The sequence below is a fragment of the Macaca fascicularis genome, chromosome 15 (genome assembly GCF_037993035.2).
Source record: "Macaca fascicularis isolate 582-1 chromosome 15, T2T-MFA8v1.1".
Classification (NCBI taxonomy): Eukaryota; Metazoa; Chordata; class Mammalia; order Primates; family Cercopithecidae; genus Macaca; species Macaca fascicularis.
This window is the reverse complement of record NC_088389.1, coordinates 56596097-56617620: the sequence shown is the minus strand read 5'-3', so window position 1 is coordinate 56617620 and position 21524 is coordinate 56596097. Positions and strand designations below refer to the sequence as shown.

The 21524-nt window shown below is 35.9% G+C and overlaps 1 protein-coding gene and 1 pseudogene across 1 annotated transcript in view; one reads left to right on the top strand and one right to left on the bottom strand.

The window, feature by feature from the left end:
* The window catches only part of RNF20 (ring finger protein 20), a 100773-nt gene that overhangs the window by 20811 nt on the left and 58438 nt on the right, over positions 1-21524 (top strand). The window lies entirely within an intron of this gene.
* LOC135967554 (cytochrome c oxidase subunit NDUFA4 pseudogene) lies at positions 19358-19741 on the bottom strand (annotated as a pseudogene).

Below are 21524 nucleotides of genomic sequence, written 5' to 3'. Positions count from 1 at the left end.
AGTCTTTCACCCAGGCTGGAGTGCAGTGACTCAATCTCAGCTCACTGCAACCTTCGCCTCCCAAGTTCCAGCAATTCTCCTGCCTCAGCCTCCCCAGTAGCTGAGATTACAGGCACGTACCACCACGCCCAGTTAATTTTTGTTTGTTTGTTTGTTTGTTTTTGAGACGGAGTCTCGCTCTGTCGCCCAGGCTGGAGTGCAGTGGCCGGATCTCGGCTCACTGCAAGCTCTGCCTCCCGGGTTCACGGCATTCTCCTGCCTCAGCCTCCCGAGTAACTGGGACTACAGGCGCCCGCCACCTCGCCCGGCTAGTTTTTTTGTATTTTTTAGTAGAGACGGGGTTTCACCATTTTGGCCAGGCTGGTCTCAAACTCCTGACCCCAAGTGAACTGCCCGCCTCAGCCTCCCAAAGTGCTGGGATTACAGGCGTGAGCCACCGCGCTCGGACCAAACTTTTGATCTTACAAGATTTAGGTTCTTGGTGCACCTCTGGTTACTGAGTTGCCTCGGTTTTCCACTGATCAGGACCATCGGGTATGAGTGTACTCACATGGACTTGTTAATGAACTTCTAGGTTCTAGATACAGTCCTCCTCGACTTGAGTGTTTAGGAGCAACCGATTTCCCATTGGTATGGTAATCAATTACCTAGGGCTGTACAGTGGTGCCTTTCTTTTCTTGTTCCAATTTCCAGCTCAACAGGCTGTGAATTCTCTGGTGGAAGTACTTCTTCTTTGGATATTAGAGTTTCCAAGTCTACTAAGTTTGTGGGGCTTGGAAGAAGAAAAATATCCCTGTGGTAAGTTTTTTTGCTGTAATAGTGAGAGGAATATGTCTTTGCTTTCTGGACGTCTGAATTCTGGCTATAGGCAAATTATGCCACACATTGGCTATTGGTTTAAGGAATATATTGCATTCTTGAGGATAGCATCTCAACCTCTCATGGTGTTGTCTCACAACTGGTGTCATAACTGAGCCTTCAGGAGACCATTAAACCATTTAGTAATACCAGCTTCTTCTGTTTAATGGGATCCATGGTAAGATCACTGAATTCCAAAGATATTAGTTAATTGTCATACTTCCTTTGCTGTAAAATGGGTCCCCTGGGCAAAGGTAATATGTGGTAGAGCAAGGCAATAGTACAGTTATTCTGTAAGTCCATGAGTAGTGGTATTAGCAGAAGTGCTGTGGCCTGGGAAGGAAAATTCATACCCAGAAATCTCTACAGAGGACAAATGGTTATTCCCCCCATGATAACAGATGTGCCATATAACCAACTTGGCACCAGATAGCCAGTTGGTTCTTCTAGGAAATAATGCCATATCACAGAACCAGTATTTGATCATTGCTGTTGACAGTTTGAGCACTTAACATGAACGGTAGCAAAATCAGCATATTACTGAAATTGATCAGTATAATTATTGAAATCATTCAGAATCTGTTCCTACTGACATGGCCATTTTGCACATAGGCCCATTAAACAAGCACTACTTGACTAAAGAAGCTGATTAACATCTACAAGACAGGTCATATTGACTACCTGATTCAGATAAAAATATTTTCAATTTTTCCTTGTAATTTATTCTTTATGCATGTTACCCAGACATGTATTTTTAAATTTTCAAATACTTGGGGCTTCTCTAGATATTTTTGTTGATTTCTAATTTTATTCTTTTAATATACGTAAAATACATTACATATATAAACTAAAAGAATATTAAAAAATTCTTTTTAATATTAAAAAATTATAAAAAAAATTAAAAAATATTAAATATTAAAGCATATATAAATATTTTTAAAGACTGAAATCTTACAGGATGTGTGTGTATATATATATATATTCTTTTAAAATCTGTTGGGAAATTTTTTTAGTGGCCCAGAATATAGCCTGTCTTGGGGAATGTTTCATAGGCACTTAAAAAGATAGTGCATTCTGCAATTGCTGGATGTAGTGTTCTTTGATCATCAACTAAGATCTGTGTAGGAAATAGTGTCATTTACGCCTTCTTCTGTACTGATTTTTTTCAGTTCTATCAATTATAGGAAAAGTCTGTTAAACACATAATTATGAATTTGTCTATTTCTCTTTTTAATTGTATAAGTTTTTGTCTCACATATTTTTTGCTTTGGTACATATATGTTTATGATTGTGATATCTTTTATCATTATGAAATAACTGTTTCTGGCAGTAATTTTTTTTTTTTTTTTTTTGAGACAGAGTCTCACTCTGTTGCCCAGGCTGGAGTGCAGTGGCACGATTTTGGCTCACTGCAACCTCTGCCTTCTGGATTCAAGCTATTCTCCTACCTCAGCCTCCTGGGTAGCTGGGACTAGAGGCGCATACCACCATACCCAGCTAATTTTTTGTATTTTTAGTAGAGATGGGGTTTCACTGTGTTAGCCAGGATGGTCTCAATATCCTGACCTCATGATCCACCCACCCGTCTGGCAGTAATGTTTGTCTTAAAGTCTCTGATATTAAAATAGCGTCTCTAGCATTCCCATGCTTCTTTTTCTTTGCGTGTCTAATAAATTTTGGTTAAGACTGGACATTGTAATGTATTGTAGCAACTCTGAATTCTGTTACATTTTTCTGAAGATTGTTGGGTTTTTGTTCTAGTAGGCAGTTGACTTGCCTGGTCTCAAATTTCAGTTTTCAAACCATATGTCTCCTGTAGCTGCTACTGTCACTGTTGATTTTTCTTTCTTCCCTCAGTTTCTGATTTTTTAGACTGTCCCCCTAAGTATCTTTCCTGGGACTGAGTAGATTAGTCATTAGTCAAGCATTTGGGCAGAAATTATGCTCTGATTCTGGGCTTATTCTCTCTGTCTTTTTGCTTCTGGAGTTTTCTCCCTAAACTCCCCCTTAAACTGCTCTTCCAGTTTTAATCTGCCCCCTGATATCTCAAGCAAGTAAGGCTTCTGCTTTCTGCTGCATGAGCTGTGCACATTTAGTTTAGAAAAATAGTAAACTTATAAATCTCACTAAGTGCAGTCTTATCTTTCAAAGAGACTCTCTTCTGATTTTTCTCTGCTTTTTTTTGTTGGCCTCCCTGGGATGTTACCCACAGGTGAGTAGTTTAGCAGTCATCCATGGATTTGCGCAGAGTTTATACTCAGATTGTGGGTCTCCATCATTCTGCTGCTCTCTTGCTTCTAACGTTTTCCCCCTAATTTTCCAGCTGCTGTGCCAGCACTGAACTGTGTCCCCTGCCACCTTGTGTTTTTAAAGCTGCGGTTTTCTGCTTCAGGAGCTATGGAGATTGAATAATACACTCAGTCAGAAAAGTCACATTTTATCAAAAGTAAACTCTCCTCTACTCTTTGCTTGCTTTAGATTGCTTTTCAGTGCCCTTTTATATTTCATCCAGGTTTTATAAAAGTCATCTGCCAAGCAGTTTGATCAACCAGTTCACTCCCCCATTACTGGAAGCTGGAACTCTAATTAGTTAGGTATTTTGTAAGAAATTCTCTTTTACTCTGCATGTCATGTAGGCAAAAGGATAGACAGATAATGGTCTGAAGTAACATGTTTAGTTACTAATAAAATTACCAGCTACTAAATGTCAATGGTAATTGACATTTTATGTCTACTTTTCTTGTTCTTCTACAAACCCAAAGATTTTCCCAAAATATATGACTTACTTTTGATTACCCAAATTTACATGTCAAGGGAGGATTTTAAAAATTGATACATAATATTTTACATATTCATGGGGTACACATGATATTTTGTTGCATGCATAGAATGTGTAATAATCAAGCCAGGGTATTTGGAGTATACATCACCTTGAGTATTTATCATTTCTATGTGTTGGGAACATTTCAAGGTCTCTCTTCTAGCCACCAGAAGTTTCAAATAATTCAAATTTTCATTTAGTGGAAGTGAAGACATCAAACTTTCACAGCATCACACTGAAAATTTTAGTATATCAATTAGTTTAATGACAAGTGGTGGGAGACATACTGAAACATGCATAGCTATCAATGACTAGGAAGCAAAAATTTCCAAGGATGATAATGAAAATAGGGCAGAGTTTCTGTTAATAAAATTTCAGGTAGACCATGTGGAAAATAAATAAACAAATCAGTAGTTCTTCACTTAGATTACAATCTCCTGTGGCTCCTAATCTCATACCTCTAGGATTTCTTTCTAGATATAAAATAGTAGCTACTCAATACTCTTCCAAAGAGGGGGGCGGGGGAAGGCAGTGCTTAAAATAAAACCTTCTTTTTTTTTTCTCAGCAGATTGCCCTAATGACCCACAAAATACAATGAAGGATCAATCTCTGGGGTGCTAGATTTACAAATTTGAGACCTTAGAATAATGACAATTATTATTGATGCTGTTTGTTGAAAATAGAAAAGACTTAGGTAATGGTAGCAACATCCAATTGCTCTGAGCCTTCCTTTATAAACTCTCAAAGAGGAGGATAATGTCCTCAACTCTCTTCATCTCCCAGGTTCACTTTACTTTCAGAGGCAGATAAGAAACAATTTACCTTTACAGGCCTGCAAGACTGGGTCTGAAGGGAAAGAGGAGAGGGAAACCATCCTATAATGCTGATGGGTGCAGAGCAGAGCGGGAAGGGGTATTACATAAAATTTTATGGACAGAATGCAAATAGTGGCTACTGTCCCTCCTATGGTCCTATAAGGCCTCAGTAAAAGTTGCCAAAATTACAAAAATGCTTGTTGCAATCATATTTTTGGTGAAATCACAGGTCTGGTTCCACATTAGGATGATATACCTTTTTGTTTTTATTTAACTTCAGACTTCAAGAAAAATTGTGACAAAAACTGTAAAGATTTCCAAAATTCTCTAAAAGTAATGCTTTATCCTGTTTGCTTTATTTTTACATATGTATTATTTATATGTCAACCTAAATAACAAACAGATTTTCTAAAAGAAAAGATACATATTTGGGAATAGAACATTGCAATGGGAATATGCATGCTATAAAACTATGGGTATATTCAGGGAGGTAATGGGAGACGAAGGGTTTTTTTAAAAAAAAAATAAAAGAGAAGATTACATAATTATTTTGAAATAATTATCCTTGGCTACTAAGACCAATGACAAGGATGACTCTAGTTTAAATTTGGACAGGCAATTGCTGGGCAGATGTCCTTTTAGAAGTATATGTTTTTTTAAGATTATAATGATCGTGGTCCATGGTTGTGGGTTTTGTAGTCTTTTTTGCTATACATGCAAGCATGAGAGCCCTCTCTTTTTGGCCTTCTTTGGCTCTATTTGTCAAGGTTTCCTTAATATGAGTTACTCCATTTTGATTCTGACAACTTTCACATTTACCCCTTTAGATTAAGATCTTTCTATAAAAGTACCATTGATTAATTAATCATCTTGGAGTTAGGTTTTGTTGTCCCTCAGTGCTGGGATAGACCTGTTCCAGTTGTTGGTCTCGTTCCACTATGAGAGGAGTCATTGGCGACTATGAGTCAGTGTTAAAACCATTTAGTCATATTTCAGCAACAAGGGATGTTTTAGGCTTTCAGGCTAAGTATACATGGAGTTCATCATTACATTTAATTTTGTCTGTTTTGTAGTCATTTGTTATCATCTAAAAGTGCTGGGCCACCATTATTTTGTTATGAATTGTACTTTTGTAAAAATTTTAACAAGTAACAAATACAAAGTTTAAAAAGGGAAAATTGAAAAGTAAATTTTTAATTAAAAAGGCCAAAAAGTTTAAAAAGTAAAATTAATAGCAATATGACAATTTGAGTTTATACAATGGTTTTGAGGCATGAGTTGAGGCTTGAAGATAACTAATTGAATAAATAAAATGACTACAGGGAATTAGGTGAGCCCTGTTTTAACTATGCAGCCCATTTTAAAATTTTGTGTATATGGGTCTCAACTTTTTTAGATAAATTTATTTAGGTAGAGTATGTAGTAGTAGCAATGGTGCTGACTTTTCTTTTCAGTTTAGCTAATGGATACTAAATGGTTTCTTAGGTTAGGTTTTGTGAAGTTAGTGGCAGAAGCAATTTGATTGTGAAATTTTAATTAAACTATGATCTTGCCAAGTGAAAAAGGTAGCATAAAGGGGATATAAGTTTCATTATGATATGGAATCTTATTTTAACATCTTGGGAAAAGCTGTTTATAGCATGAAAACATTAACTTTTCTTTTTGATTTGTAGTTTGAATGTCTCTGATCATGACATTGGGCAGTTTGGTGAACTTTTGTGTGGTCCATATCTTAGGCATGAGGCTTGTTTCTTAAAATCCATGCAGTTTTAGTTTATAGGACTTTAGGAATAAAGCGGTTTTTTTTGAGTTGGAGAGTTGTAGCCAAATATTGGGGGAGATTAGGATAATGTAGGATCTAGTTCAGTCTATAGGTAGATAACAAGATTTGAAAACAAGGTACAGGGATATAATCTAGTAACAGGTGTATCATAGGGTATTTTTTAGAAATAAAACTTTATTTTTTAAAATATTGATCACATATGAATTTTAGATTTAAAAACTGTTTGAGGCTCAGAAGCCAAATGAAGGCTAACTGTAGATTTTACTTACAGTCTGAAGTTCTTGAGCCTGACGGGAAGTGACAATTTTTATTTACTCATTTTAAGTCTGAGAATTCTTGAAGGCAGGCTTTTTAAAAATTATTATTATTATTATTATACTTTAAGTTCTAGGGTACATGTGCACAACGTGCAGGTTTGTTACATGTGTATACATATGCCATGTTGGTGGGCGGCACCCATTAACTTGTCATGTACATTAGGTATATCTCCTAAGGCTATCCCTCCCCACTCCCCACACCCCACAACAGGCCCTGGTGTGTGATGTTCCCCACCCTGTGTCCAAGTGTTCTCATTGTTCAATTCCTACCTATGAGTGAGAACATGCGGTGTTTGGTTTTCTGTCCTTGGGATAGTTTGCTTAGAATGATGGTTTCCAGCTTCATCCATGTCCCTACAAAGGACATGAACTCATCCTTTTTTATGGCTGCATAGTATTCCACAGTGTATATGTGCCACATTTTCTTACTCCGGTCTATTGTCAATGGACATTTGGGTTGGTTCCAAGTCTTTGTTATTGTGAATAGTGCTGCAATAAACATATGTGTGCATGTGTCTTTATAGCAGCATGATTTATAATCCTTTGGGTATATACCCAGTAATGGGATGGCTGGGTCAAATGGTATTTCTAGTTCTAGATCCTTGATGAATCACTACACTGTCTTTCACAATGGTTGAACTAGTTTACAATCCCACCAACAGTGTAAAAGTGTTTCTATTTCTCCACATCCTCTTCAGCACCTGTTGTTTCATGACTCTTTAATGATCGCCATTCTAACTGGTGTGAGATGGTATCTCATTGTGGTTTTGATTTCCATTTCTCTGATGGCCAGTAATGATGAACATTTTTTCATGTGTCTATTGGCTGCATAAATGTCTTCTTTTGAGAAGTGTCTGTTCATATCCTTTGCCCACTTTTTGATGGGGTTGTTTGATCTTTTCTTATAAATTTGTTTAAGTTCTTTGTAGATTCTGGATATTAGCCCTTTGTTAGATGGGTACATTGTAAAAATTTTCTCCCATTTTGTAGGTTGCCTGTTCACTCTGATGGTAGTTTCTTTTGCTGTGCATAAGCTCTTTAGTTTAATTAGATCCCATTTGTCAATTTTGGCTTTTGTTGCCATTGCTTTTGGTGTTTTCGTCATGAAGTCCTTGCCCATGCCTATGTCCTGAATGGTATTGCCTAGGTTTTCTTCTAGGGTTTTTATGGTTTTATGTCTAACATTTAAGTCTTTAATCCATCTTGAATTAATTTTTATAAGGTGTAAGGAAACGATCCAGTTTCAGTTTTCTATATATGGCTAGTCAGTTTTCCCAGCACCATTTATTAAATAGATAATTCTTTTCCCATTTCTTGTTTTTGTCAGGTTTGTCAAAGTTCAGATGGTTGTAGATGTGTGGTATTATTTCTGAGGGCTCTGTTGTGTTCCATTGGTCTATGTATCTGTTTTGGTACCAGTACCATGCTGTTTTGGTTACTGTAACCTTGTAGTATAGTTTGAAGTCAGACAGCATGATGCCTCCAGCTTTGTTCTTTTTGCTTAGGATTGTCTTGGCTATATGGGCTCTTTTTTGGTACCATGTGAACTTTAAAGTAGTTTTTTCCAATTCTGTGAAGAAAGTCATTGGTAGCTTGATGGGGGTGGCATTGAATCTATAAATTACCTTGGGCAGTATGGCCATTTTCACAATATTGATTCTTTCTATCCATGAGCATGGAAGGTTCTTCCATTTGTTTGTGTCCTCTTTTATTTCCTTGAGCAGTGGTTTGTAATTCTCCTTGAAGAGGTCCTTTACATCCCTTGTAAGTTGGATTCCTAGGTATTTTATTCTCCTTGAAGCAATTGTGAATAGGAGTTCACTTATGATTTGGCTCTCTGTTTGTCTGTTATTGGTGTATAGGAATGCTTGTGAGTTTTGCAGATTGATTTTGTATCCTGAGACTTTGCTGAAGTTGCTTATCAGCTTAAGGAGATTTTGGGCTCAGAAGATGGGGTTTTCTAAATATACAATCATGTCATCTGCAAACAGGGACAATTTGACTTCCTCTTTTCTGAATTGAATACCATTTATTTCTTTCCCCTGCCTGATTGCCCTGGCCAGAACTTCCAACACTATGTTGAATAGGAGTGGCAAGAGAGGGCATCCCTGCCTTGTGCCAGTTTTCAAAGGGAATGCTTCCAGCTTTTGCTGATTCAGTATGATATTGGCTGTGGGTTTGTCATAAATAGCTCTTATTATTTTGAGGTACGTCCCATCAATACCTAGTTTATTGAAAGTTTTTAGCATGAAGGGCTGTTGAATTTTGTCAAAGGCCTTTTCTGCAACTATTGAGATAATCATGTGGTTTTTGTCTTTGGTTCTGTTTATGTGATGGATTACATTTATTGATTTACATATGTTGAACCAGCCTTGCATCCCAGGGATGAAGCCAACTTGATCATGGTGGGTAAGCTTTTTGATGTGCTGCTGGATTTGGTTTGCCAGTATTTTATTGAGGATTTTTGCATCGATGTTCATCAGGGATATTGGTCTAAAATTTTCTTTTTTTGTTGTGTCTCTACCAGGCTTTGGTATCAGGATGATGCTGGCCTCATAAAATGAGTTAGGGAGGATTCCTTCTTTTTCTATTGATTGGAATAGTTTCAGAAGGAATGGTACCAGCTCCTCTTTGTACCTCTGGTAGAATTCAGCTGTGAATCCATCTGGTCCTGGACTTTTTTTGGTTGGTAGGCTATTAATGATTGCCTCAATTTCAGAGCCTGCTATTGGTCTATTCAGGGATTCAACTTCTTCCTGGTTTATTCTTGGGAGGGTGTATGTGTCCAGGAATTTATCCATTTCTTCTAGATTTTCTAGTTTATTTGCATAGAGGTGTTTATAGTATTCTCTGTTGGTAGTTTGTATTTCTGTGGGATCAGTGGTGATGTCCCCTTTATCATTTTTTATTGTGTCTATTTGATTCTTCTCTCTTTTCTTCTTTATTAGTCTTGCTAGCAGTCTATCATTTTGTTGATCTTTTCAAAAAACCGGCTCCTGGATTCATTGATTTTTTGAAGGGTTTTTTGTGTCTCTATCTCCTTCAGTTCTGCTCTGATCTTAGTTATTTCTTGCCTTCTGCTAGCTTTTGAATGTGTTTGCTCTTGCTTCTCTAGTTCTTTTAATTGTGATGTTAGGGTGTCAATCTTAGATCGTTCCTGCTTCCTCTTGTGGGCATTTAATGCTGTAAATTTCCCTGCTTTAAATGTGTCCCAGAGATTCTGGTATGCTGTGTCTTTGTTCTCACTGGTTTCAAAGAACATCTTAATTTCTGCCTCCTTTTCATTAGGTACCCAGGAGTCACTCAGGAGCAGGTTGTTCTGTTTCCATGTAATTGAGTGATTTTGAGTGAGTTTCTTAATCCTGAGTTCTAGTTTGATTGCATTGTGGTCTGAGACACAGTTTGTTATAATTTCTGTTCTTTTACATTTGCTGAGGAGTGCTTTACTTCCAACTATGTGGTCAGTTTTGGAACAAGTGCGATATGGTGCTGAGAAGAATGTATTTTCTGTTGATTTGGGGTGGAGAGTTCTGTTGATGTCTATTAGGTCTGCTTGGTGCAGAACTGAGTTCAATTCCTGGATATCCTTGTTAACTTTCTGTCTCGTTGATCTGTCTAATGTTGACAGTAGAGTGTTAAAATCTCCCATTATTATTGTGTGGGAGTCTCAGTCTCTGTATGTCTCTAAGGACTTGCTTTATGGATCTGGGTGCTCCTGTGTTGGGTGCATATATATTTAGGATAGTTAACTCTTCTTGTTGAATTCATCCCTTTACCATTATGTAATGGCCTTCTTTGTCTCTTTTGATCTTTGATGGTTTAAAGTCTGTTTTATCAGAGACTAGGATCGCGACCCCTGTCTTTTTTTTCATTTTCCATTTGCTTGGTAGATCTTCCTCCATCCCTTTATTTTGAGCCTATGTGTGTCCCTGCATGTGAGATGGGTCTCCTGAATACAGCACACTGATGGGTCTTGACTATCCAATTTGCCAGTCTGTGTCTTTTAATTGGAGCATTTAGCCCATTTACATTTAAGGTTAATATTGTTATGTGTGAATTTGATCCTGTCATTATGATATTAGCTGATTATTTTGCTCGTTAGTTTATGCAGTTTCTTCCTAGCATTGATGGTCTTTACAATTTGGCATGTTTTTGCAGTGGCTGGTACCAGTTGTTCCTTTCCATGTTTAGTGCTTCCTTCAGGTGCTCTTGTAAGGCAAGCCTGGGGGTGACAAAATCTCTCAGCATTTGTTTTTCTGTAAAGGATTTTATTTCTCCTTCACTTATGAAGCTTAGTTTGGCTGGATATGAAATTCTGGGTTTAAAATTCTTTTCTTTACGAATGTTGAATATTGGCCCCCACTTTCTTCTGGCTTGTAGAGTTTCTGCCGAGAGATCTGCTGTTAGTCTGATGGGCTTCCCTTTGTGGGTAACCCAACCTTTCTCTCTGACTGCCCTTAACATTTTTTCCTTCATTTCAACCTTGGTGAATCTGACAATTATGTGTTTTGGAGTTGCTCTTCTTGAGGAGTAGCTTTGTGGCATTCTCTGTATTTCCTGAATTTGAATGTTGGCCTACCTTGCCAGGTTGGGGAAGTTCTCCTGGATAATATCCTGAAGAGTGTTTTGAAACTGGTTCCTTTCTCCCTGTCACTTTCAGGTACATCAATCAGACATAGATTTGGTGTTTTTACATAGTGCCATATTTCTTGGAGGCTTTGTTCATTTCTTTTTACTCTTTTTTCTCTAAACTTCTCTTCTCGCATCATTTCATTCATTTGATCTTCAATCACTGATACCCTTTCTTCCACTTGATCGAATTGGCTACTGAAGCTTGTGCATGTGTCACATAGTTCTCGTGCCATGGTTATCAGCTCCATGAGGTCATTTAAGGTCTTCTCTATGCTGTTTATTCTAGTTAGCCATTTGTCTAATCTTTTTTCAAGGTTTTTAGTTTCTTTGTGATGGGTTCGAACATCCTCCCTTAGCTGGGAGAAGTTTGTTATTGCCGATCGTCTGAAGCCTTCTTCTCTCAATTCATCAAAGTCATTCTCTGTTCAGCTTTGTTCCATTGCTGGTGAGTTGCTGTGTTCCTTTGGAGGAGAAGAGGCACTCTGGTTTTTCAATTTTCGGCTTTTCTCCTCTGGTTTCTCCCCATCTTTGTGGTTTTATCTACCTTTGGTCTTTGATGATGGTGACGTACAGATGGGGTTTTGGTGTGGATATCCTTTCTGTTTTTCAGTTTTCCTTCTAACAGTCAGGACCCTCAGCTGCAGGCCTGTTGGAATTTGCTGGAGGTCCACTTCAGACCCTGTTTGCCTGGGTATCACCAGTGGAGGCTGCAGAACAACAAATACTGCAGAATGGCAAATGTTGCTGCCTGATCCTTCCTCTGGAATCTTCCTCTCAGAGGGGCACCTGGCTATATGAGGTGTCAGTTGACCCCTACTGGGAAGTGTCTCCCAGTTAGGCTACTTGGGGTTCAGGGACCCACTTGAGGAGACAGTCTGTCCATCCTCAGATCTCCAACTCCATGCTGGGAGAAGCACTACTCTCTTCAAAGCTGTCAGACAGAGTTAAGTCTGCATAAGTTTCTGCCCCCTTGGTTCAGCCATGCCCTGCCCCCAGAGGTGGAGTCTACAGAGGCAGGCAGGCCTCCTTGAGCTGCAGTGTGCTCCACCCAGTTTGAGCTTCCTGGCTGCTTTGTTTACCTAGTCAAGAAGGTAGGCATTTTATGTGCATTTAAAAATATGACATTTTAGTTAAAGCCTTGTTAATATAACCAAAGTTTTGAAGTGTATTTTGTTTATAAAGAGAGAGCAGATTTTAATTGAAATTATGTAAATAAAAATAAAAATACTTATGAATGGGTTTTAAATTTTTGGAGAATCAACTAGGGAGAAAAAGCAAAATGTTTTCATCTTTGTTTACAAAAGTATACTTTCCCAAGTTTTTGTAAACTACAGATAGGTTATGAGAGAAAATTTTCTTAAATCTGGAAATCAAAACATTTAAGTAAAAAGCCAACAATGCTTTAAATAAAAGTTGTAAGAACATTTTTTATCAATTATTCAATTTCATGTAATTAATTTTTTGTTTTGTTTAATCCTGAATAGTAGTTTTATAAGCCCATTAGTTTTTTATTAGAGTTATGGATGTTTTTATTTAGTTCATTGCTTTAAAACTTATCAGTAATCTGTGTGAGTACTTATTAGAGTTCACTGCTTTTCCATGAAAAGCAATTTTAGACTGTAGCTGATTACAAAAACTTTTAAAGGATTTAAAGTAATAACTGTGGATAACAAGGACTTAGAATAGCCGTGGTTAAAATTTGGTGAAAGTTTTCAGTTGACAAGGAAACTTAGTTATTTTTACTCTATGTAGCATTTTAAGATAACCAGAATCAGGACTGACAGTATTACACCAGGACCATTAGACTTTTATAAATTTTTTATGTTTTTTCAATTAGTTACCTGAATAGCTTCTTTATATAAATGTAACTTTAGGAAAGATTAATATAACAATCAAATGATCACTGATAACATTAGATATTTATGAATTTATATAATTTTTAGAACATTTATATCATACCATATCCCTAAATGTAACTGAAAGATTTAATATCATTTATTATTTGACAATGTCTTTTCTGCAATTCATCAAATGCCTAATTATTTACTATTTCTCTAAGATTTTTTTAATATATATGTAGAGAGAGTGAGGCTTTCTGTAGCTCAAGTGGAAAATTTTAATGTTAATTTATTTAGGATTTTGAACCTGGGAAAACCTACCAAAGATGTCAAAAGGTTTAAAACACTTGTTTAAAACAGAATTGCAGGTCATGGCTAAATAAAATTTATGTGTTTAACCGGAGTGATAATCAAAGGACTTTAAAAAAATTGAGCTTTAAAGGGGCTAAAAGGGTTATTTTTTTTACATCCACGTAGCTTTCATTACTTTTAAAGTAATCCAAAATCTAGTAAATTCAATGCAGCAATTATCTTAATAAAACATAAAATCTTTGAGTTTTTTTTTTAAGGCCAGTTACAAAAAGGTGAAAAACCAAAACAAAACAAAACAAAAAAATCCTCCCATAGTGTGATTATGTTTCCTTATGTGAAGCTCATTTAAATAACTGGGAAGTCAGATCTGAGGAAATGGGTACTTGAATTTAATCAGACACCAGAAAAGTGAGTGAACTATATTATAGAGGAATGTAAACAGGAAAATGCCTTGAGCAGTGAAGTACATTGGCTCTTACTAACAGCATGGAAAGTTTTGGTTACATGGAACAATTTAGGCATGTCAAGAAAAGTCAAAAGTAAAGAATCAAGTTACACTGGAGGAAAGCAATGTTTTTTTCGAACTTTGTGGCAACATCTCAGCATTAGACTAGAATAGCAGTGTTAAAACCAGAGAAAGAGAAGTTACAGGAGTTGTCAAAGGTTGAGAGAGAGAGTTATCACCTCAATTAAGAAAAAAGATAAGTCTTTTTTTAAAGGGAGAAAGAACAGAAGGCAATGATGTGTAATCTGCAAATCATGTGCAGCAAAGGACAGCAAAAGATGAACTTTTGAGATGTGAATCTGAGAAATTTAAAAAAAAATTTTAGAATTAAAAATCAAAACTTATAATTTTATTAAGAGCAAATTAATATTTTAAGAAAACCTATTGTTTCAACATAGAGGACCATAATTTTTAGTTTTGTATTAATATATTTTTAATATCAAAGCTTAATTTTTAGAGAGACTTTTAAATAATTTCTCAAAAATTATAATATCACTTGATCAACCACACACAAAAATTTTTAAATAAATTTTTTATGAACTTTATTACAACTTGTATAGGCCATTGATTACATGTTTACACATTTTGCTTTGTCTTATACTTTCTTTAAAAAAAAACAAAAACAGTTATTTTAGTTTAGGACAAAAATTGACCATACAAGATTTTTTTAATACAAAGTTATTGCTTTAGCTTTTATTTTTGCCAAAAATACATTTTTATAACGTGTTTTACATTCTTTGAATTTATTGGTTTGTTTTTATTTTTGTTTTTAATCTATATTTTGAAACAAATTTAAAATGACCTTCAAATCAGACAAAATTATTTTTTCAATAAAGAATGTTTTTTCATACTTTTTTAATATTAAAAACATTTTATTTTTTGTACACTATATGTACAGAATTACATATTAGTTAGATTTTTTAACTGTTAGTAACCTTAAATTTGAGTGAAAACTTAGGAAGCAAGAAATCTGGAATCATCTCTCTCACTTACAGATGAGACCCATTTTATAATTTTTAGAAACATATTTTTCTATAACAATTTTTAAATTTTATTTGGAAATAACTCAGACATTTAATGAGTATCTATTATTTAATTTAACAGAACTTTAAGATTTTAAGTTCTACGAAAAGTTTATTTGTAATCATTTATTTCATTTATATTATTTTTAACAGTTTACCAAGATTATTTATAAGAACTGAGATATTAGACAAAGATAGTCACTACTTTAAGTTATTTCTTTTGTTAACAATTTTTATAACATGTAAACATTAGGTGTTCACCCAAGTGAGAACCTTAAAGTTAAATATATAAGTATTATCCCAATAACATGGAAGAGTTAGCTGTTGTTATTAAACCAACACTATTAATTTAGCTTTATTTATCAAAATATCACACAAAGGTCATTTTGTTTTAGGCTGGGTTAATAGTTTCATAACTTTCACGCCAAACCCTGACACCTTAGTATATATGAACATATATTTGTTTGTGTGTATCTATCTATATAAGAGAAAAATATAAAGCTGTCTGACCAGTAAATCCAGCCGAAAATGAATGTTGACAATTTTGAAGACATTTTTATTTTTACTTTATCAATAATTTAAAAACGAGCTTATTTATTAAAGATTTACTTACGTCATGTGAATTAAGAAACATTTGGGTTAATAACTATATGTTTTATATTTTATATGAGTGCCTATTTATCTAAATAAAAATTTTTAAGGGAATTTGGGTCAACTAAGCCAGATTTTGCCATGTAGACAAAACATACAATGCAATACATATACATATGTGTAAATATATTTAAACACATACATACACAAACAAAGAGCTTATAGTTTTTATTTTAGAATTTTAGTTAGGGGATAGTAATATAAATTCATCAGTTTATAAAAGATAGTTGGATCCAAATTATATTTTTCACAAAATTGGAACCTGTTCATATGGCTAAACTTTATTTGCCCCAGTAGGTAAGGCTGTGAACCAAAATTTTGAGTAAAGCATTTTTCAGGGCAGTTTGATTTTTAAAAACCTCTTTTACTCCTTTTTGCCCAGTTTTAGATGAGTTTAGGTTTAAACTTTTAATGTTTGCATTGTGGTGAGGACTAGCTGAATTGTATAAGAAAAACATCCCCCAAGTTGCTTTGAATTAGTAACAAATTTGTCTTTTGTTTGCCAGGCTGATTTGTTTGATTAGCACATGAGGGCAGGGAAGCATTTTAATAGTTTTTTTTTAGATTATTAATTTTTGATTTAAATGTTTTATCATTGTACACAATTGTTAATCAGGGAAACCTAAATTTATATTTTTGGAAGGTGTCTGTGTTGTTAGTTACTGTGGAGCTGTTGTAATTTGTAAAGCCATTCATATGAAAGCCCTTTAAGAATTTTTTTTTTGTTTTAAAATCCTGGCTGGAATGCCAGAGCAGTGAGATAGCGGTGAGTTTTATTTCACCACTAGTAGAAAAGCCAACATATTTAAAGTAGGAAAAAAAATTAGAGAGAGATAGAACTTAAAAGACTACATGTTAACTGCATAGTTGCAGGTTTTTAAAATAATGGCCATAATGCATAGCCAGCTGGAGGCCCAGGAAACCTGGCATGCCTTAATATTTGAGAATTCCATTCTGTTTCTTATTAATCCCTTAGAGCAACAAAACTATAAATCCTGTAAATCCAGAGAATATCAGGTTTAAATTGGTGTTTTAGTTGGTGGTGACTGCTTTAGTGGCTTTTAATTAGCCATCTTGTGTCTACTGTTTAGAATGTTTATTTTTTTCCTCCCAGGAGATTTTCAGAAATATTAAGAGAAAGGAGTCCAACGTAATCAAAAGAAACCAAGGTAAGAGTGTTCACAAAATTTTAACCCAGGTGTGCAGATAAAATGAAATACTAAACTAGGCATGAAACCCAGAGAAGACGTGCCTCACAAATCGAATGTAAATTCTCTAGAAAGCAAGAGTATTCAGTTGAAAAAGACTCGTCTTTATACTAGGACTTACTAGAAAAGACTGAGAATAAAAAGTATTTTATAGCCCAGAAGGGATGTAAGATTTCATATTAAAGTGGCCTTATTTAAACTAGATCCCACATAAAGTAAAAAAGCTCCTGCCAAAAGGAGAGAGGCTTAGCTCATAAGGGCCAAAAAGGTGAACTGTGGAAGTGGAGGGATCAAAGGGCTCGAGTGAGTACTGCACACTGGTTCCAAAAGCCACCAGTTTCTTCCAGTAGTGATCTTTTTCAGATCCCACGTCTGATATTATATATGTCAACCTAAATAACAGAGTCTCTCAAAAAGAAAAAAAAATTGTGTATTTGGGAACAGAACATTGCAGTGGGAATATGCATGTCATAGTAAACTATGTTTGTATTCAAGGAGGTAAAGGAAGGCTAAGGTTTTTAAAGAAAAAAAAAGGAGGCTTTCATAATTGTTTTGAAGTAATTATTCTTGACTACTAAGATCTGTAACAAGCACACCCATTTTGAGGTTGGACAGGCAGTTGCTGGACAGATGTCTGTGCAGAAATAATTTTTGCGTAGGGTTGCAATGGCCTTTGTGCAAAGTTGTGGTTTTTGTAGTCTTTTGTGTTATAAGGCACACAAATGTGAGAACTCTCTTCATGGCCTTCTGTGGCTTTATTTGTTGGAATTTTCTTGATATTAGTGACTCCATTTTGATTCTGACAACTTTCACAATATTTGTGTGTGCATGAGGGGGTGACTACTTGAGATTAAGTTGCAGACATAATGTTCCTTTATCTCTAACTACCTCCATGTCTATTTTCTAAGCACAAAGACATTCTAGACATTGTATACAACCCTAATTTAATTTTCAAAATTGGGAAATTAATATTAATAAAATATATTATCTAATATATAGCCCTTGTTTAAATTTCATCATTTGTCTCACTAATACACTTTTTAGCTGAAGAAAAGAGTTTAGTTCAAGATCAAATCCAGAATTATGTTTTGTATTTATTTGGTTGCCTCTTTAATCTCCTTTAATCTGGAACTGTTTCTTGGTCTTTTTACTGGTTTCCTACTTCAGCTATAAAAATTATCGCAACTTTAGTGTCTTAAAAACATACAAATTTATTGTCTTAGAAGTCCAAAATCAGTCCCAGTAATCCAAAGTCATGGTGTCAGCAGAGCTGGTTCCTTCCTGAGGCTCTGAGGAGAGAATCCATTTTCTTGTCTTTTTTAGTTTTTAGGGCTGTCACACATTTCTTGGTTCATCGAGCCTCTTCCTCACATTATTGTAACCTTTTATGTACATCACCACATCTGTGACTACTAACTCTGACTCTCCTGTCTCCTTATAAGGCTACTTGTGACTATAATGGGCCTACCCAGATAATCCAGATAATCTCTGCATGTCAAGATTCTTAATTTAATCACATTTGCAAAGACTTTTTGTTACTATGTATGGTAACATATTCTCAGGTTTTAGGGATTAGGAAATAGATATCTTTGGGGGGCATTAGTCAGCCTACCAGAGTGCTCATGATACAGTATGTTTTTGAAAGTCATTGTGAGTCCTTTTGAAACAAAGGGAGATGGAAATGAAGACAGAAAAGCAGGGAGAAGAAGATAATGAGTGGGAAGTTAAAAGAAACTCAGGAAAGGGAGGAGACAGGAGGATACACCTATTAGTTTGCATTTCTGGTTTGCCAAACTGATGAAGATCTGGATCCCTTTCTTTATAGAAGTGGGGGAAAAGGCAACATGCCCTTTTCTAGACCTATTTTTTAAGTGCTTAAAGTTTGGGAAAAAGTTGATGTCTGATGTCTGTGGTGGGTACTGTCATGAGAAGAAGTGATTTCTGGTTCCTTAAATTCTATCCCAGTATAGACTAAATTTCAAAAAATATACACAGCTATACACCTGTGGAATTGTTTTTCTGCAAGTAGATACATTTCATGACTTCACAACTCATTGTAAAAAGGTAGTTGATTTACTTTATGTGAAATATAAGTTGGAGCTTAAAAAGAAAGTCAACCTTTTCTCTCTCCAGGATATCCAGCATGAAGCAACGTTACCTTTCCTCCCTTTTGCACATACACATCTGACATTCTCCTGGGCCTACAGAATGCAGTTTGATTCTTCTTTGCATTTCCCAATCTATGCTATAACTGCTACCATAGTGACACTTAGCCACAACAGAAAAACTTACCCTTAGAATTAGCAATGATTCAGAATATGAGCTGAGCTGGATCTGATGGCTGAACATCATGGTACCACGGGAAGTGAATTCCATTGACAAGCAGGAAGAAGAGTCACGTGAAAAGAGGAAGGTGATTTTTCAGATTTCCAGATTCCAGTTTTCTAAGCATCAAGTTGGATAATAACTTCTTTTTTCAAGTTTCAGTTATTTATTAATCAGTGTAATCTCCAGTAGACTACATCAACATGATTTCATGCATTTAGAGGAGAAATATTTCCTGGTTAAGTGGAAAATTGTGTGGATGGCTTCTGGAAGACCTTCATTCTAAAGCAGCTTTATAGTGAAACATTTCATTTAGAAATCTGGACTTTCTTTATTCAGTTCGATGTAATCCACATTCACTGAGTAGAACTTGTATAGATCACTGGGACCCAGTTTGTTCCACGGCTCTGGGTTATTCTTTCTGTCCCAACTAACATCTAGATTGAACAATGCCAGACACAAGAGATACAGTGCTCCTCTAGTACCTCCAGCTACAATAAATATTACAAAAAGGGGATCAAGCTCAGATATATCTTGGCCCGACTGATGATCTGGTGGAGCATGTTTGTGGCAGAGGCCTCCGATTGGAAAGGAGAGAACCAGCCTAGCCACAAGGCCCTGGGCTTAGTAGTATCTGCTGGATAAAGTTTTAAGATCACACAAGACACCGACACAGATAAAACAAGGTTTTCCTTTCTCTATCCTCTCTCGTTACCAAATGTCCAGCTTAAAGTTGCCCTCTTTCAAAAATATCAAACACATCTCAGGGTAGGTTATTTTCTGCGGTCCCCAGTGTGGGTACAATCCTTGGCTCTACAGATAAATTCCAAATGGGTTTGTTTTGGAGGCGTCTTCCTCTCTAAATCCTAATTGCTATGCTGATACTCTTAATCTGGAATTTTTTGAGGGGTAGAAAAGGGCAGTGCGATCTGAAATGTCATCCCAGTTTCATGTTTGAACTTGTTTAGAGAATACCTCTGTCCTCAGTGAAGTACTCTTTTGGGTTTGGATGTGGTATCCTAGAAGTTACCACAAGTTACAAAGTTTTAATGATGAAAACTTTAAATGGATGAGTTCTCATGGAGATAATTTCTAAATACTTAAGCAGTTAAAACTAAAGCTATGCCTCTGTGATTCCAGTGATAAGACTCTTCCCCCTCACCCAGGCTAATACCTCCAATGACAGACATTGAGAGTTATACTATAAAACAAAATGTCACCCCACCATCCTGATATCAAAAATCTGATCTTATAGTAGAGGATTAGGAAAACCATGAGGAGCCCAGAAGAAGAATACGTTGTGTTCCTTTACATTTCCTGTTAGGGCATCCTTCCATCCCCAGATAACTAGCTTTGGATGTCCCTTGCTCTGGTCTCTGTGCTATCTCCTAGAAGCCTGGCCACACCTGCAGCATTTTGCAGGTCAGAGACCAGAAGAACATGAATCCTGGCTCTGTCAGATTCTTCAGAAAAGAACATCTATAAGAAAGACATCTTTTTCTTGCCACTTGTCATAATCATAGCTTGATGCACCTTGGGCTAAAAGTTCCTTTTCCTTCATGAGGAACAGAGGTGAGTGAGGGAAGAATAAAGATGTGGGTTGATAAAAATATTTTTCAGTGTTGAGCAGCATTTGTGCATGAAGCACGTGGCACAAGATTGCCAGGTGCCAATCCAGTAGCAAGTACTCCTTTTCATCCTTTGTGATAGATTCTAGAGCAATGTGCCCAAATGAAAAATTACATTTCTCTCTCACTTCTCAGGGTTGGGGTGTGAATGAGATATAAGCTGAAGTTGTTGGGTGAGTTTTCCAGGAAAGTTTCTCCTGCTGTCTGGAATGCAGACGTGAAGCTTGGAACTCTTACAGCCATCTTGGACTAAAAAGGGATCTTGCAAAAAAAAGTTTCAAGTTAAAGATGGCAAAGCAAATGAAGGAATTCTCAGATTCTTGATCACCATGGAGCCTCAATCCTGGTCCTCCTTCTTCCAGACTTCTTTCACTTGAGAAGGTTAACTACTTTTTTTCAAGTTATTGTTACTTTGTCTTATTATATGCTATTAAACAATCCGATATGGGTTATGAAGAGGAATACCCCGTTATTTGAAGTTGTTTCATACTCAGTTTGTTAAAATCATAAGGTTATAATTTTCATGTTGGGTGGTAGTTTCAAGGATGTTTATTATTATAATTTTATATAATTATTGTTATGCATAGATAATAATAATTACATGCTCTACCACAGGGAGCCATTTTTTTTTTCAGATTAGGACCCCAAATTGAAAAGCCATCAAGGTCTTTTATAAAAGAAAATGAATTGAAAAGTTCTGGGGTGGGAGGTGGAGGTAAGAGAGGTGGTAACTTGGGAAAGCCTGGAAAAAGTCCTGGGAAGACAAGTTTATAGGATCCTGGTTCTCCTCTGGAAATCTCCCTTTTTG